Source organism: Peromyscus maniculatus, chromosome 9 (genome assembly GCF_049852395.1).
Source record: "Peromyscus maniculatus bairdii isolate BWxNUB_F1_BW_parent chromosome 9, HU_Pman_BW_mat_3.1, whole genome shotgun sequence".
NCBI classification, from domain to species: Eukaryota; Metazoa; Chordata; class Mammalia; order Rodentia; family Cricetidae; genus Peromyscus; species Peromyscus maniculatus.
Genome location: NC_134860.1, coordinates 81813014 through 81832592, shown reverse-complemented (window position 1 = coordinate 81832592; position 19579 = coordinate 81813014).

The window sequence follows — 19579 nt, the reverse complement described above, 5'->3', positions numbered from 1 at the left end:
CTTTGCCTCAAATGTAGGGTTGACTGAGGAGTGTGGCAGGAAGCCAGCCTGCCCTTCTTCCAAAATCAGCCACAATAGAATCTGCCGGATGGAAATAGAACATTTGGAGTTTAGTTTGGCACACAGTACATTCAACCAGTACTATATTTGTGTCATGATTAAATGGGCCAACTGCCCAGGGAACTCTGCGTCTGGCTTCCCAGTTTTGAATTATGGAGAAGAGTTCATGACCACTGTGCTTTGTAAACCCACATTTCAGAAAATTATATTTCTCTATTTAAAAAGGCTTCATGAGAGCCAGATGTGTGGATTGGGAAAAACCAACCATTTTGTGCAAAGGCTTTTGTGAACAATTTCTAAAAACTTGTTGGTATCACTTGAATTGGTTCTACATTTTTTTCCTGGCAGAGTAATTTCTGTGTTTCTATAGTTGGCCCAAAATGATCAGCATCCAAGTCCCATTCAAAGATTCTACAAAGACATCCTCAGTGATACTGTTTTATTAAATATATTGTTAGGCAAAATGTATTGCATAGTGTAAAGGAAAAATATGAATCTTGCTCTGGAGAAATCCATATAAAAATCCAAATTCATTCAAACAAGCACAAAAATATGCATAAAGTTATTGATTAAAATTTCCTAGATTTAGTTATCCAAGCATATGAAAACTTGCATTATCAGAAGCTAGCATGCACCACATTGAAAAACTCCTGAAGGCTTGATGGCCACTTCCCTATGAGCAGGGAACTGGTATTTTACCCATTTCCAAAGCAAAATTTAACAATTTAGTACTTGTTATATGGTCAAAAAGTAAGCAAGAGGCCAAGATCATTTTTAAATGTAGGAATAAATATGAGCATACAAAATATATTTAAATGGTTCAGTCACATCTGTTATCACTCTTCCTCCCTGTGTTCTCAGTTTCCCCTTAATTTTTATAATTTAAATGTCATTGGCATAATTTTCTCATACTTATGACATTCACTGAATTCATCATGATATCCATATTCTATTTATTTTTTGTAAAGATTTGTTTTTTATTTTTAATTTTGTGCTTCAATACGTCTTGACCCTCCATTCCTCCTAACCTCTCCTTTCTCACTCCCTCCCCACTTTCCCCAGATCTGTTTCCTTTCAGAAATGAGCAGATACCCTAGAAATATCCATTGCACATAGCATAACAAGATCAGATAAGACTAGGAAGAAACCCTTATATCAAGGCTGGGTGAGGCAACCCAGTATGAGGAAAAGGATTTCAAGAGCAGGCAAAATAGTTAGAGACACCCCACTCCCACTGTTAGAGGTCCCACAAAAATATCAAGCTAGCACCCATAATATATATGCAGAGGACCTAGCGCAGACCCATGAAGGCTACATGATTGCCACTTCTCTCTCTGTGACCCTTATGAGCCCTGCAGAGTTGATTCTGTGAGGTGTGTTCTCCTGGTATTCTTAACCCCTCTGGCTCCTACATTTCTTCTTCTCCTTCTTCCATGGGGTTCCCTGAATTCCAACGGGAGAGACTCAATGAATATCTTGAAGATATCATAATTTTAAATTCCGATTCTGTAGTCTAAGGCCCAGTTAATATTGCAGCACTCTTTCATAAGTATGACTTGACCTTATTAAGATATTTGATAAATAAGATAAGGATATGCTTCAGAAAAGAAATTTAATAGCAGATTCTTATACTCATACACAAGTTAGAATTTCTATTCCTGTGATGAAACACCATGGCCAAAAGCACCTTGTGTAGAAAAGGGTCTATTTGCCTTACACTTTTACATAATAGTCCATCACTGAAGGAAATTAGGACAAGTACTCAAACAGGGCAGGAACCTGAAGGCAGGAGTTGATACAGAGGCCATGGGAAAGTTGCTGCTTGCTGTCTTGTTTATCGTGTCTTGATAAGTGTGCTTTCTTACAGAACCCAGGGTCACAAGCCCATGGGTGGTCCTGCCCACAATTGATGGGGGCCTCTTCCATCAACCACTAATTAAGTGAATACTTTACAACTGAATCCTATGAAGGCATTTTCTCAGTTGAAGCTTCTTCCTTTCACTTTCCAGCACATACATTATACATTCTAAGGAATATATATGGAGATGCATCTGCCTGTAATTGAATTCAGATGCTGCATATTAATAATGTTGAAAAAATTATGGGTGAAATAGAACTAAACTACCTGAGACGGTTAAAATAAAATTTTCCCTCCATATAAATTGTATATATTTTATAATCCCTCAAATAATACATATAATTAACAATTATAACATTAGAAATAGTTAAATTTTCTGCTCATCTCAAAAAAATATATTACAGCACAACAACCTCTTTCTCAATTAAAATTTAAGAAGGCAGAAGTTTTCTAGATAATGGTTTCCCTCTTTCAAATTGGCACTGACATTTTCATCTTCATCATATTCTTTAAAAATTATTCTTTAGTGATTTCACATATGAATACATTTATTTACTTATATCATATCCACCCCAACTGTTTCCTAACTCCTTCATAGGAATTAGTCTCCCATGTCTTCCTCTCAACTTCATATCCTCTTCCTCCTCTTCCTTCTCTTCCTCTTTCAACAACCCCCTAGGTCTGGTTTGTGGTCCTCATATATACATGGATGTGGGGCCATGTGCTGGAGCATAATTGTAGCTGGAGTTTTCGCCAGTCCCGCCTGGGCCTGCAGTTGCTCATACCCAAATAAACACATAGAAGCTTATCTTAATAAAAACTCTTTGGCCTAATGGCTCAGGCTTCTTGATAGCTATATCTTTCATCTTAAATTAACCCATTTCTATAATCTATACCTTGCCACATGGCTCGTGGCTTACCTGTATCTTCTATCTTGCTTCTCATGGTGACAGCTGACAGCATCTTCTGACTTAGCCTTCCTGTTCGCACTCCTCTCTGCTTATCCCACCTACATGATACTTCCTGCCTGGCTACTGGCCAATCAACCTTTTATTTATCAATCAATCAGAGCAACACATTCCCAGCATACAGAAAGACATCCCCAGCACATAATCATATTTTACTAGAAGAAGCATCACTAAAGAAGATTAATACTCCCTCCATCAGCAGCCTTGCTTGCCTTAAGTTTCTCAGAGGTGGGTGTGGCCTCATGAACACCTCCTCAGTATATCCTGGACTGTTGAGGGCCTTGATTTGGCCAGGTTATCTGAAAGAAACTGTACTTACTGAGACTTCATTAGAACATGACCCTGATTTATCCAGAATACTTTATTTTACAGCAGTATTCCCTGACCTCCTGCTGTCACATTTTCAAACCTTCTTCTGTGATGTTTCCTGAACCTTTAAAGAAAGGAGTGTAAAAAGATGGTCAAGTTTATGTTGATCACTTGAAAGTCAGTGATCCTTTGCTTTTTGTCCAGTTATAAATATCTGTATTTTCATTATTTCTTTATCTTCATATTTAAGTATTGTTAGAGTAAATATCTATAGTAATGAATATACATGTGATTTGTAAAAGCAATGGAATCATTTAATTGATAGGTCATTGTGTTGGTTTGAAAAGGGATGGCCCCCACAGACTCCTGTGTTTTAATGCTTGGCCCATGGGGAGTGGCACTATTAGGAAGTGTTTGGAAAAAGTGTGTCATGATGGAGGCAGGCTGGAAGGTCTTATAAGCTCAAGTTTGGCCAGTGGGACACAAAGTGTCCTTCCGTCACCTGTGGGTCAAGATGGAGAACTCTCAGCTCCTTCTCAAGCACCATGTCTGCCATGATGATAATGATCTCAATCTCTGAAACTGCTAGCCAGCCCCAATCAAATATTTTCCTTTATAATAGTTGCCATGTTCATAGTGTCTCTTCACAGCAATTGAAAACCCATCAAAGACAGTCATTGACAAAATATGGGTCTGCAAGATATTTGGTCTTCAAAGTTGTTCAAAAATGGTAATTCTTGAAAGTTCTGTTAGACATAGTTTTTATTCATAAACTAGGATCTGTTGGGATTCATAAAGTATTACAATTTAATCAACTAGGGTAGGAAACAAACTCAAGTCTGAGTTGCAGTTTTAACATTGACATTAATGAATCACATAATCATGTGTAAAATTCTAATCTTTTTTTTTTTTTGGTTTTTCAAGACAGTGTTTCTCTGTGTAGCTTTGCGCCTTTCCTGGAGCTCACTTGGTAGCCCAGGCTGGCCTCGAACTCACAGAGATCCGCCTGCCTCTGCCTCCCGGGTGCTGGGATTAAAGGCGTGTGCCACCAATGCCTGGCCAAATTCTAATTTTAATTATTACAAAATCTTCAAACTGGCAGGTAGAAGTGCCTGTGCTTCTTTTCAAGAGTTGTGAATAGAAATAAAATATTAGGTTAATATAACATGGATCACCAATATATCCAAATAATTTTCATCTTCCATAAATTAATTTTTTCTATTGAAGTGCGAAAGAAAACTTGACTTATCTTTTGATAAGATGATTAATGAATTTGACTTATCTGAATGAAAGTCATTTACAGAGTGCTTAAAAAAGCAAATATAAGGAGGCCATATATTGTACCATAAATATCAGAACTATTATAATTAAGTGCCACATATAAGAATGGAGCCTAGGAAAAAATATCAGTACTTTCAATCTGAAAATGAGGGAGTATACTGCTCCTAATGTTAGTAATCAGAATTCACTAAGCACTGTAGGCTACTGGATAGGATAATCACACTTCTCTTCTACTAAAATCCATTTAGTCTTCACTTATTCAAATGATTCTAATGAGGACAGGACTGATTGAGTATTTTGACCCTTTGTATGACACCATTTTCCCAGGCCAAATTTTACTTGTTCTCTTTCTCATTAAGCTTCTGTTTGAAATTGATTCATTTTCAGCACTGAAGGTGAAGAAAACTGGGCATTCATTCAGATGATTAATTAAAAAGAAAAAAAAATGTTTCAGTCTGAAAAATTTGAAATACAGCAACTCAGCAATGGCTGAGAATGAGATGTGATTCCCAGCAGCATGAAATGTTCCCTGGGGACACTGAAGTTACTATCAGAATTAGACACCACCCACTGAGCTGATTTTGACACAGAGACAACATTCTCCATGTGCTGTTGTCATGCACTTGTGAGGCCCTCACTTTCTAAATCAACAAATGCAAACTATGACACTTATGTATTTACACTCTTCACATATATATGAATAAATAGAATAAACATTTTCTGAAGAACAGTACTGATTGAAAATTGACTTGATTACATATGATTATTTTTTACACCTTAAAATATGTACAATTATATGTAGTAAGTAATAGTATATGAACTGAATGATATATATATATATGCAAATGTATATACATGCATCCAATAACAACATGCAATAACAATTACTGAAAAAAAGAAGACAAGCATTTGAAGAATAGCAAGAGGGCTATATAGGAGGGACTGATGGAGGAAAGGGAAAGGTGAAATGGTTTAATTATATTTTAATCTCAGAAGTCATGCTTTTTTTTTTTTTTTCTTTTTCCAGACAGGGTTTCTCTGTGTAGTTTTGGAGCTTGTCCTGGAACACTCTCTGTAAACCAGGCTGGCCTTGAACTCAAAAGAAATCCTCCTGGCTCTGCCTCCTGAGTGCTAAGATTAAAGATGAGTATAACCACCTCCCAGCAAATGTCAAGCTTTTAAAAGTTAACAAAATTCCTTGTGGATTACGGAGAACCTACCCAGCACCTGGCATCTCCCCATCCCCATGGTATCTCTTTCCTTGCTCTCACTCTGTTCCTGTTCCAACTCGACCATCCCATTCCCTTATGGTTTCATCCTCCATCCCCTTCATCAAGTAACTGATGGAAGCAAATGCAGAGATCCACAGCCGAGCACCAGACTGAGCTCCAGGAGTCCAGTCAAAGAGAGAGAACAGGGATTCTATGAGCAAGGGGCATCAAGATCATGATGGGGAAACCTACAGATACAACTATACCCAACCAGTGGAAACTCATGAACTTTAGACCAACAACTTTGGAGCATCCACGGGACTGGACTAGGCCCTCTGCATAAACGAGACAGTTGTGTAGCTTGATCTGCTTAAGGGGCCCCCTGGCAGTAGGATCAGGTTGTATTTCTGGTGCATGAGCAGATTTTGAGCCCATTATCTAAGTTAGGACACATTGCACAGCCCTGATGCAGGAGAGGCTTGGACCTGCCTCTACTGAGTGTTCCAGTCTCTGCTGACTCTCCATGGGAGACCTTGCCTTATTGGAGGAGGGGACTGAGGGGGTTGTGAGGCAGGGAATGTGGGTGGGGTAGGAGGAGGGAGGAGAGGGGGATCTGTGATTGGTAGGTAAAATGAATAAAAATTTCCTTAATTAAAAAAAGAAAAAAATAAACTATCAAATTGAGAAAATTGGGGAAAAAAAGAAAAAGAAAAGTTAACAAAAGAGAGCATGCCTGTTGTTGTCATTGCTGTTCAGGTCATGTTTAGACAGCCATGCTGGTGAGACTAAAGTGCAGCATGTGACATTCCAAGAAAACACAACGTGACCGCGATAGATATCCCTGTCCCTCTGACTCTTAACAATCTTTGTGCCTCCTTTTCTGTCATAGAAGTATATGTTCTTTCCAGATAATATATCATTTGAGAATGTATTACACTTACAGATTTTCCATCTAATGTTGTTTAATAACTGATAACCAAGTATTTAAGTTTGGCCCCATGGCCTTATGCTTGCTGAGTGGTTTGCTTGTTTGTTTGTTTGTTTGTTTGTTTTTCACTCACTTGTAATTAACAAATGAGAAACTGAAATAGAGTTAGTGGAGGCAGAAAAGGTGGCTCCAGGGTTCAGAGCAATTTTTCCTCAGTAGGCATGCTCAGTTCCCAGGACTCCACATCACGTCACAGTTGCCTGGAACTCCAGTATTGCACTGCCCCATTTGGGTCTGTGGGGGCACTGGCATTCAGCTCATGTGGCATAAACACAAATACACACACACACAGAGTTAGAGAGAGAGAGAGAGAGAGAGAGAGAGAGAGAGAGAGAGAGAGAGACAGACAGACAGACAGACAGACAGACAAAGACAGACCCACACATGCGCACACATGAATAAAAATTAAATCTTTAAAATATGTGCATATAAGTAATATCTAGCATTTAATTATTTCACCTCCTTGCTTAATTTTAAGTTTTCTGTCCAATTATGTAAACTCTAAAAAAAAAATATAAATACAAATCCTTGTGAAGAAGTTAAAAATCAAAAACTTCATTAAATGTGTAAGAATAGAAAAGATTTCCTTCTAAATAAAAACATATTTTGCTATAATGTTAATGGAAAACTTAGATAAATTTGTTTACCTAATACAAAGAATTAGAAGCTTATGTAGCTCTGAAACATAAAAACAGTAAAAAAAAATCCTATTGGTTGCTTAAGAATATTGTAAACCGACTTCAATCATTTGTATGCATTTTACTTTCTTTCTTATATATTAATGAAACTTTATAAGTAGACTCACAAATAAAGATATAATTTCTCTCTTATACTTGGGAATGCTACCAAGTGGAAGTGCATGGTACAGAATGCACAGAATGACACACAGAACCGTGTTATCTATAGGGAGAAAACCCAAGTAGCATGCACTTTGTGTTTGCCTGTTTGTGAATGTAATGGTTCATGTTCATGTATGCAAGTATATGTGCATATGTGAGTATGTGGAGAACACAGTTCAATCTCTTGTGTCCTTTCTAAGGAGTAGACCACCTTGCTTTTGAAGATGGGTGTCTGTACTGAGATCCAGAGCTCAACAATTAGGCTATTCTGGGTGGTTAGTGAGCCTTAGGCATACCTTGTATCTGCCTTCCCAGGGATGAAATTACAAATGAGTACCATCACACTTCCTATTTTTTTTAAACAAATAGGCTCTAGGGATCAAACTCAGATAAGTATGTGTGTGTAGTCAGCACTTTGATGACTAATCTATTTCCACAGGCCCTGACTTTGTGTATGAAAAGTTGCATCTGTCACTTTCTTGTACGGAAATTAACATGCATGGAATGTCTACCTGCAATTACTCTTGTCATATACTAGAAACTGATTCTAATTCATGCTAGAAACTGATCAAATGAGCTTGATCTTATTGATTGAACAAAGCACGGGATGGGAGTCAGTCTAATGGTGCCATTCCACAAGGCTGGATTTGGAGTCTTACAGATCTTGAACTTTTATTCACGCATGGAAAAGGTGAATGGGAAGCATCTCCTTAAAAATGGATGGACTGAACACAATTGAAATGGAAAAGGCAATTCTAATTTACCATATTAATTAGCAAACTCTGAAGCTGATGTCTTTCAGTATCTGTGGGTACTTAGTACAAACACATTCAGTTGCTCAACTCAAGTCATTTACACGCAATGACACAATATATCTATATAGTTCATTAATATGATATATACCTGAATAAAGTAATTTTGATATTTCATTGTTTATAGAATAAAGACACATAACATCATCTTCTTGCTCAATATATTTTTTATCATTTTTTAAATCTCTACTTAGATTTCTTTGTTCAAGAATTTAGGAGTGTTGAAACCTTGGCTAGGGAAGGCTGGCTGTACTGATAGAGAAAAGAATAGTTAAAATAACCCTTCTCCAGCATTGTAGACATAGATAAATGTATCTAGTAAATAATTTTATATGTGTTTCCATATCTTTATTTCTTACACAACTAAATATACACAAGTCTCATAGATATCATCAAATATGCAATTCATGGTTGTGTATTTAGTTAATTTACACAGTAGTGTGAAAGAGGCCATGGGAGTATACAGTGGGTGACAACTAGTGTTCAGCAGGTTGCCCCCAAGATGAATGACTCTCTGATGGGAAGCACCACATGACAAGGCCATGGAGTCACTGACTGTAAATGACTGGTTGACTCTGTCTGTAATTTTTCTTCCCTAAAACACAGCTATGGGTATTCTCCCTACTGCTTGTGTGTTTATCTCATGAACATATTCCATCTATTGGGCTCACATATAGCTGTGGATGGTCAGGAAGATGATTTCTACTTAAGCTGTATAATTTTGATGAATATAATATACTAGGACATGCTTCATAACTAGATCTATTATTCCATGAAGACTGTAGACACTTAGAAGCTTGCTTTGTTCCTTTAACTCAGACTAACATAAGTAAACAACAGTTTTTTCCCAGTCTAAGCAAACTACACAAAATTAGCTCATTTTTTTTTTTTTTTTTTTTTTTTTTTTTTTTTTTTGGTTTTTTTTCGAGACAGGGTTTCTCTGTGTAGCTTTGCGCCTTTCCTGGAACTCACTTGGTAGCCCAGGCTGGCCTCGAACTCACAAAGATCCGCCTGCCTCTGCCTCCCGAGTGCTGGGATTAAAGGCGTGCGCCACCACGCCCGGCAAATTAGCTCATTTTTACCTCATGGGAAGTTCAAACTGGACTGAGTGTCTCTATAATTGGATCATAAATTAAACTTTACAGATGCACACAAGGACATATTCCCAAATATCTAACTGTAGAACCAAGGCCAGATACAAAGTAAACTTTGTGCTAATTATTCTCTTGCTAAAGTCTGATTAATAACACAGACCAGTGGCCACTGCCATGGAAAATGCCATGCTCCATGTCCCCTCCTATGTGTTATCATGATAAATGACTCTGCACCTTATCGTTTACTTAAAGAATGTGCCATGACCCTCACATTGCCTCAAGCCTCCTGTCAAATGTTTATATAGCTGTGAAGAACAGAGGAGAACTAGAAAGAATTAGAATTTAGAAGGAATTAGAACTTAGGAAGAATTAGAGCTGTAGAGAGAATTAATGCTCTACCAGAAGAATAAAAGAGCATTACCCAAACAGTTATTGTATGAATTTATTCCATTCCAAAGAAAATATACCAGAGTTAGAAAAGTCCTAAATTAAGTTTCACTATGCTGTGGACCTTTTCTTTAAATGCTGTTTGTAGCCTTTGGAGCTGGTCTTCACAGGCATAGTAGCAGTAGAACTTCACTTCTTTATAGCATTTTTTTAAAGAAAAAACTTTTCTTTAAAAAAATGCTAAATTATAATTATATCATGTCTTTGCTCCATCCTTACACTTTATCACTTCTATACATCACTATTTAAAAATTGATGGCTTCTTCTGTTACCACTGTATATACATGTGTTTGTGTGTGTGTGTGTGTGTGTGTGTGTGTGTGTGTGTGTGTGTGTGTGCGTTTGTATGCATGAACAAGTAAAATTACAAATACAACTTCTATAGTCTGTTCACTGTTGCTTGTATATGTATTTTTCTAGGCTTGACCACTTGAATTCAAAAACCAATCAGGGAACTTTCCCTAGGGGATACTAATTCTCTGTCTCTCAACAGTTATAAATTGTCTATACATCTTCACCTAGGAGTGGGTCCTACAAGTGTTCCCATCAAGATTGGGATGTCAACTGTTACTGGAATTGTTTAAGTTTTATTTAGGCAGCCATGTTGAGATATCATGGGAATAGCTTCCTTGTCATATCCAGAAAGCACAATCCCAGAGGATACTTCCTGCTTGTCTGGCTGTTGCAATAATTCTTTTTCCTCTTCCAAGATGTTTCCTCATCTTAGCTGTAAGGGCTGTGTTGTTTTATGGTCAGTTGTGTTTGCATTTTAAGTAGTTGTTGCTTTCTACAATGGCCTCATTCTGCTGAAAAAAAAAAAATAAGGCTTTTGATGAGTAATAAGATATTGGTGGAAGTATTAAGGCAACTCCACGTAGTTAAATGGGAGGTTCATTTTGTGGGGTAACTTACATGTAAAGAGATAGGTTACAGGGTCCGGGAAAGGTGTGGTGCAGTCCAGTAATGTTCTCTGGAGAACTCTGCTTGATCTATCACCAGCGTCCAGGATCCAGAAACCAAGAGAGCTGGCACATCCAGATTTCAGGTCTTAAGGGCTCCTGTCTCGCCTTGCCTTGTAGGGGTGACAGTTACTGCAGCCTCAATGGGGGTAGTACTTCCAGGTCAAAGCTGGACCAGCTACCCACTACGATGAGAGCTACATTTTGCTTTGAGTATAAGTATATTAATACTGTTAGTAATTATACTGTTTTAAAAAGTGGTAATAATAGGTTCTCCACTAAGATCCATGACACCAGTAGTCATAAGAGAATCATTTGGTTTACAAGAACTAGACATGATTTCCCACCTATCAAGTGAGTATTCTGTCCAACTTCAGAGCTGTTTCTTATTACCAAATTATTAGTGTCAGTATTATATATATATATATATATATATATATATATATGTGTGTGTGTGTGTGTGTGTGTGTGTGTGTGTGTGTGTGTGTATCCTGCCAGACTGTTCATTGATGGATTTCAAAAGGAAAATTTTTAAATATATATTTACAAGTACTTTTATTATATTTTCAATATTGTTTCATTACACTAATTGATATTGAATCATATGAGGTTAACCAATCACACATTTAATATTTTAATATCAATTAACAAATCTCATTCATTAGTCTCTCCATCAAATATTTAATACAAATTGTTTTCTCATATCACTATATAATTTAGTATTAATTATTGTTGTTTGTTGCATGTATTCAGAGTTTTTCAATTTTGAACTTTTGTAAAAGAGCATTGTTTGTGTTAATGGTGTGTGTGTGTGTGTGTGTGTGTGTGTGTGTGCACATGAATTTGTATAAACACTTGTATGTGCATGCATGCTCAAACTTATTTTTGTGAGTTATCAACTGTGTCTGCAATTTTGTATGTCTGGGTTTCAGAGGATAACCTTGTCTGTTACTCTGCATATTTTACATTATTTGAAACATGTAGCTAGAGTTTTCCGCCTTGCCCACAGTCAGGACAAATCTTTGTCACCCGCCAGTCCCACAGCCGCTCAGACCCAACCAAGTAAACACAGAGACTTATATTGCTTACAAACTGTATGGCCGTGGCAGGCTTCTTGCTAACTGTGCTTATAGCTTAAAATTAGTCCATTTCCATAAATCTATACCTTGCCACGTGGCTGGTGGCTTCCCGGTGACTTCACATGCTGCTGGTCATGGCGGCGGCTGCAGTCAGGTCTTCTGCCTTCCTGTCCTTTTATTTCTCCTCTCTGTTAGTCCCGCCTATCCTTCCTGCCTAGCCACAGCCGATCAGGTTTTATTTATTGATCAATCAGAACAACTTGACATACAGACCATCCCCCAGCACAGCCAAGTGCAGACCATCTCAGACACCTGCACTCAGGCCCATGGTCCTAATCATCCTCTATGTGTACCTGCTGGGTAACGCCACAAAGAACCCAAGAAGGGCTCCCACAGGACATACAGAACATCCCACAGCAGAAACATTTTTTTTTTTTTTTGGTTTTTTGAGACAGGGTTTCTCTGTGTAGCTTTGTGCCTTTCATGGAACTCACTTGGTAGCCCAGGCTGGCCTTGAACTCACAGAGATCCACCTGCCTCTGCCTCCCGAGTGCTGGGATTAAAGGCATGTGCCACCACCGCCCGGTGAAACATTTTTTTTTTACCACCACATAAACCATGCTAGCTGGATCATGAGTCTCCAATGATTCTCCAGTCTATGGCTCCTTATTTGCTGTGAATCTACTTGGATTATAAATGTGAGCTATGAAAAATGATGTTATGAGTGTTCTAAGGATTGGAACCAAGTGTTCCTGCCTGTATAGCAAACATCTTGCTTCCTGTACCATCATTCCAGTCAATATTTCTTTTGTTTTCAAAATTTTAACTTATGAAAGAATACACATATATCTAATCACTTTTTTCAACAACGAGTATGGCACTCAATGTTATTTATTTCTAGAAAATTAAAATTTCAAAACAATGACCATTTTATTTCCAATCAAGTATGATAAATGCCTAATTTGAATAAGAACTTTTGAGAAAAAAATTGGAATATTCATTGTGTTATCAGAGCCGACTTTATCTCATCTAAATCTTACAACATTAACTTCTCAAATTTAACACAGAAGACTTAGACTTACTGGACAATTTTTAAGCATTTTAGGGTTTTTCTTCTTTTCCCCTCACAGTTATCAGTTGTGTAGCTCTCAGATCTCCTCACCCCGATTTGGTATTTGTCAGAAATAATGTATACTTTAGTTCAGTATCTCCTTTATTTTGGAAATACCAATATATGTTACAAAGTTCTTACAAGCAGGAAGCAGAATTATAGGCTGGTGAGGATTTGGTTATTAATGTCATTTGTCAAAAGAAAAAAAAATCCCCCAACTGAATCTTTTAAATTCAACAAACTGTCTCAACCTGTCTTAGGGTTTTCAGTGCTGTGAAAAGACACCATGACCATAGCAATTCTTATAAAGGAAAACATTTAATTGAGCACACTCGCTTACAGTTTCAGAGGTTCAGTACATTATTATCATGGTGGAAAACATGGATGTAGGCAAGCAGATGTGTTGCTTGAGCTGAGACTCCTTACATCTTGATAGGCAAGCAACAGGAAGTTAGCTGACACACTTGGAGGTATGCAGAACATAGGAAAGAAACCTCACAGCCTGCCCCCACAGTGACACACTTCCTCCGACAAGGCCACACCCATTCAAACAAAGCCATGCTTCCTAATAGTGCCACTCCCTATGTGAGTATGGGGAGGGGGGTTCCATTCAAACTACCACACATGTCATATGAGGATTCAGAACTGAACTGAATAAACACAAACTTCCCAGTAATGTTTGAATCACTAGCAACTTATGTACTATTGGGGGGATTGTGCAATGGATTATTACATTAATCAGGATTACAAATATGATGAATAAACTATTTCTAAATGTGGCCCATTATTCTTTAGCTCATTTTTAATAAGTGGATATGGTTTAATCATGCTTTCCCACATATTTATACTACTGTGTTCAGTGAAGAATTGCTATCTATGATCAACAAATGAAACAACCTGAATGCCCATCAAGTGATGAATGAATAAAGATTATATAGTATATACATCGATGGAAAGCCATTCAGCCACAAAAAAGAATGAAATCTATTTTGAAACATAAATGAAAATAGTGAACATGATATTCAGTGAAATAGATCAATACAGAAACGCAAATATCAAGTTATCTCACAAATATGTATAATTTACAAAAGATGCTTGTATAAGCAATGAAAATAGAATAGTATTTAGCAAAGGCTGGAATCGTATAATCTTTGATTTAGCTAGTTTATATGTATACATACAGCATTAGGCAGTGGCATATATCACAAAAACACCTTTTATGTTTCATTTAAGAATACCTTTAAAGTTGTTAAAATAGTAAACAGAACTAAACTGTTTTAATACAAACTCATAAAGTAGGGAAACATTGGAAGGAAAAATGTTTCTCAAATGTACTTAAGTTGTTCCTTGCTGGGACCTAGTTGTATCTCATTTCACTGATATCTTTATGGGAGAAGAAAGTCAACGTGTCCCATAAAGCTGCTCTCTGTGCTTTTGAGACAGTTTGAAACCGATGCTACTCTTGCAGCAAAGAGTATTTGCTTCGCTAATGTCATGTTTATGCCCTGCGGTTCTGCTTCTGTGCCTCCGCATACACAATAACACTTTGCGTTCCAATTCTAAAACACAGCGGAACACTTTAAAAGACATTTTAAATGGTAATCAAACTTGACATGTGTAGTTCTGATAATGTGCATGATTCAATTGAAGTAATTACAGTATGAACAGCTAAGACCGAGGTCACGCCTGCCAGGTAATGACAATTCTATCAGAACTCTTAACAGCCTGCAAGCCTTGTAAGCATCAACAATGGAAAATGCATTTTATTGTTAAACATTGTAAAATATGCAACATATGATTCCTAGTACCACAGAAATATTGACTTATAATGAATGAAGTAATATTTATGGATTGTAAGTACATATTTAGTCATAACTTATAACCTTCATTGTCTTTATTTTTATTATTACTCTTGAAATACTTTATTAAATATTGCATATCTTTGTCTATGCACATTGCACATATATTGTAAAATCTATGCTAGTAAATCTCATATAGTCTTTGAAACCTAGAAACAAATTGTTCAGATACATTTACATAGCAGTACAATTAAGTCAGGGCTGTTGGAAATATTTTAGAGGTGTAGCAACTTCTTAAAGTGTAGTGAGATCAATACTGAAGCTGTTACCAAATGTGAAAAAGCATCAGGATTTTACAGTTGGAAAAGGTAAAGAAATACATGCATATAGGTTGTGCATATATACATACAGTGATACAGGAAATGTAATGTAATCATTAAAACTCAGTGACTGAATTTTAGCAAAAGCAATTTATTTTAAATTTAGGCTGAGGAATTTATTCTGAAATGAAACCAAGAAACTATTTCTTTTTTTAAAAATGTGAAATGTTTACTCTGAGAGACTATACAGAAGAAGAAAGGCTTTGTCATGTGATATCATATGCAAGAAAATACAGTCATTATTACAGAGATCAGAGCTTTGTTACCATCATCATTTGGACAGCTAAATGTAGCTCTCATTACTCATCAATGGGTATAGCTGACCATGCAACCTCTACTGTTCAGTGAGAGAACCTGTATCGGTGAAGGTGAGGAGTGATTGAGAAAAATTTCTGATGTTGAACTCTGTCCTTCCTGTACTTGGGCAAACCTCCCTTCTAACATGTGTGAACAAACACACAAATATACTCAAATTTACACACACTTACAAAAAATGATAAATTTATTAGAGTACACAATATTTTGGGGAACACAATACCACCACATTTCCTCTCTTTTTGTCTAATTATTTTTTATTGATAATATTTTCCCTACTCTACTTATTTGAAAAAGTTCATAGTGGTAATTGAATGTCTGCTAAGAGAGTGATGTGAAAATTATAAAAGAAGACCTCAAAAGAGAAGGTTTAATAGTATTTATCATTGACAAACATTTTATATAAGTAAATTTTATATAAATAAAATGTTCATAAAACAGTGACTAAGTTATAAATGTGTATCTTTATCTCAGGTTAATTTATTTTGGAATCAACATCAGTTGGGATAACCTCAGTATCTAACAAATAAGACATGATTAGCATTTCATATCCCTTGTTTCATCTGCAGTTCCTCATTTTTTTATTTCCCAAAGTTAATCCTTAACTTGGCATATTGAAGTATCTCTCTTCAAACATTTGAATAATGGGATTATATTATATGTAACTTGTTGAGTTTGGACTCTTTTATTATTTAAATTTTTACCTGTAATTTGGGAAGTACTGTTTGGTTCTTTGTTTTTATTGAAGTAGACATTATTTTAAATATACTGTAAATTACTAATCCGTAAGAATTGCATGAGTCTTGGAGATGTTTCTGTTTTAGAATTATAATAAATGAGTAACATCAAACATATCATTCATAGAATTGCAAGTGTTTATATACATATATGAATGTATGTTTTATGTGATAGTACATAGAATTTTGCATATATGTTAAATTTAAGGGAATTGTTCAAACAGATTCTACTACCAACACACAGAATATTCTGACAGCAGCAATGTTCACACATTCAGTGGCTTCATATTCTCAATATTCCTTGGACTAAAGACAGCCTAGCATCATGGAAACATTATTCTCCTTGTGAAATTCCTGTAAGTGAATTTTACATTTGTATTTTGTATTACTTATGTAATGTGCTCATAATTGATTTAAGGAGTGCTTTAAATTGCACTGAGAAAGAGAAAATCATATCTTTAAAATAATATGAATACATATCAACCATCCCTATTTTAAAAATTGTAGCAATATCAAAGGCATATACTATTGTAAATACAGAAATAGATATCACACTTAAATGTCATTCTATGCATCATTTCATTCAATATCATATTATCTTTTTTATAGTAAGAGGAATCATAAGCCAATAATTTGTCATAATAACTATGTATAGGACAATATTATTGTAACCTTTGACCTATTTTTCCTAATATTTGATATTTTTATTATTTGAGGAACATCAATTAATCTCCTTCAACTAACACCTTTGATAAGTGCATCTAATTCTCATCACTCTATCTATATATGATTAAATTTCTACATATAAGTGTGGTTACAGAACCTTTTTCTCTATGTGTTGCTTATTAGAGTTAGCATAGCAACATCCTAGTGATTATATGTGAAAAATAGCTGGATTTCTTTCTTTTAAAAGGGAACACAAATTCTTCATAAACTGATATTGAAATTTTCTTCTTTTTTCTTTTTTTTATTCATTTTTTATTCATTTTACATACCAACCACGGGTCCCTGTAGATGTAACCAACCGTCTTATTAAATAAGAAACACAGAAACAATGTAAAAGAGAAAACCAAGAGGTCAGAACTCAGAGCTAAAATCTCACCCTTCCTTCTGCTGTCCCAGCTTCCCGAAAGAGAGCTATATCCTGTCTGTACGTCTTTTTTATAGTATTATTGTTCTGCCTTCTCATTGGTTGTAAACCCAAACACGTGACTGCCTCATCACTGTCTGAATGTACAGCTCCCTATGTCTTAAAGGCATATGTCTCCAATGCTGAGTGTATCCCTGAACACACAGAGATCTATGGGATTAAAGGTGTGTGCCACCACCGCCACACTCTGTCTATGATTCTAATAGCTCTGAACCCCGGGCAACTTTATTTATTAACATCCAATCAAAATCACATTTCAGTACAATTAGAATACCACCACAGGTCCCCCTCTCTTCCCTCCTTCTGCCCCACCCCCCAGCCTTCCCTTCCAATCCACCCCCATTCTCTCCTCCAACAAGGTAAGGTTTTCCATGGAGAGTCAGCAGAGCCTGGTACATTCAGTTGAGGCAGGTCCAAGCCCCGCCCTCTGGATCAAGGCTGTACAAGGTATCCCAGCATAGTGGGTTCCAAAGAGCCAGCTCATGCACCAGAGATGCATCCTGATCCTACTGCCAGTGGGCCCCTTCAGGAGATCAAGCTATACAACTGTCTTTCTTATGCAGAGTGTCTAGTCCTGTCCCATGGAGGCTCCACAGCTGTTGGTCTAAAGTTCATGAGTTCCCACTAGTTGGGTTTGGTTGTCTCTGTAGGTTTCCCCATCATGATCTTAATGCCCCTAGCTCACAGAATCCCTCTTCTCTCTCTTGACTGGATGCCTGGAGCTCGGCTTTGTGCTTGGCTGTGGATCTTTGCATCTGCTTCCATCAGTTACTGGGAGAAGACTCTATGATGACAGTTAGGGTATTCACTAATCTGATTAACCGGGTAAGCCAGTTCAGGCACTCTCTCCATTACTGCTAGTATTCTAAACTTGGGTCATTCTTGTGGATTCCTGGGAACTTCCCTAGCACCAGGTTTCTGTCCCCATGATGTCTACCTCTATCATGGTAACTCTTTCATTGCTTTCCCACTCTATCCCTGAAATTTTCAAAAACCTTTTAAACCATGCAACATTTTGTCCAATCCTATGTATTCAAAGGACAAATTAATATTTTAAAAAATGTTAATATAAATATTATTTGTAATATTGAGAATAATTCAAATATTTATTAACATGTGAATAAATTGATTATACAGTGGAATATTTCCAATAAAAATAAGAAATAAAATCTTGATTCATGCAACAGCATCGAAAATAACAGCCCAAAGACTTTTTGCATGATTTTGATTATCTTGATATCTATTCAACAACATTGATCAAAGGGCAACATACATATCAGTAAAGTCCAATTAATGCATGAGGAAGACGTGATGTACATGGTAGTTAACATCTTGGTGTTGAACTCCTTGCTACATAAAAAGTGATAAGTACATGAGATTAAGGATTTCACATTCTAAAACTCATTGCATATCAAGAATTACTCAGAAGACTAAGAATATACAAAAATTATTTTCTTTAAAATATTATTGGTATATATTTGTTGCTGAAACATATAAGTTTCATAATGAGATTTTATTCAAGTATATAGGATATTTTTGAACATATTCCATTTCCCTTACCCCCTCCCAGACCCACTCATAGCTCACAAATTATTTTCCTCATTTCAAATTGGCTACTTTTTTTTCTCTCAAACAATATTGTTATATATCCATTTCCTCCAAATAGAAATATTATATCTGAGGGTAAGGACAGAATTTCATAAGACATAAGAATACAAAAAAAATTACAAAAAGCCAGCCTCAACTGAATGTATCAGGCTTTACTGATGCCCCATGGGAGGCCTTACCTTTTTAGAAGAGGGGATGGGGGTGGGAAGGTAGGAGGGGAATGGGAGGAGAGATGAGAGGGGGGATCTGTGGCTGGTATATGAAATGAATAAAAAATTCCTTAATAAAATAAATTAAAAAAATGCAGAGCTCAAGATACACAGAACATTACAAAGTTCACAAGATGTCCTCCCCGAGATTGTAAAAGCAGTAAACATTTGGAAGAAGTAGTAATTGGTTCAGTAGAGGTATTAAAAGCTGTGGAGAGAGTATCAGGAATTCAGCTGTTGCAAGTTATCACCTATGCTAGGGAAGGAAGGCTTCCTGAAAGTGCAACTGTCTTTTAGTAATCCAGGTTCCTATTAACATACCATCTATGATACTGTAAGTCCAACCATCTGATGGTTCAGTAAGT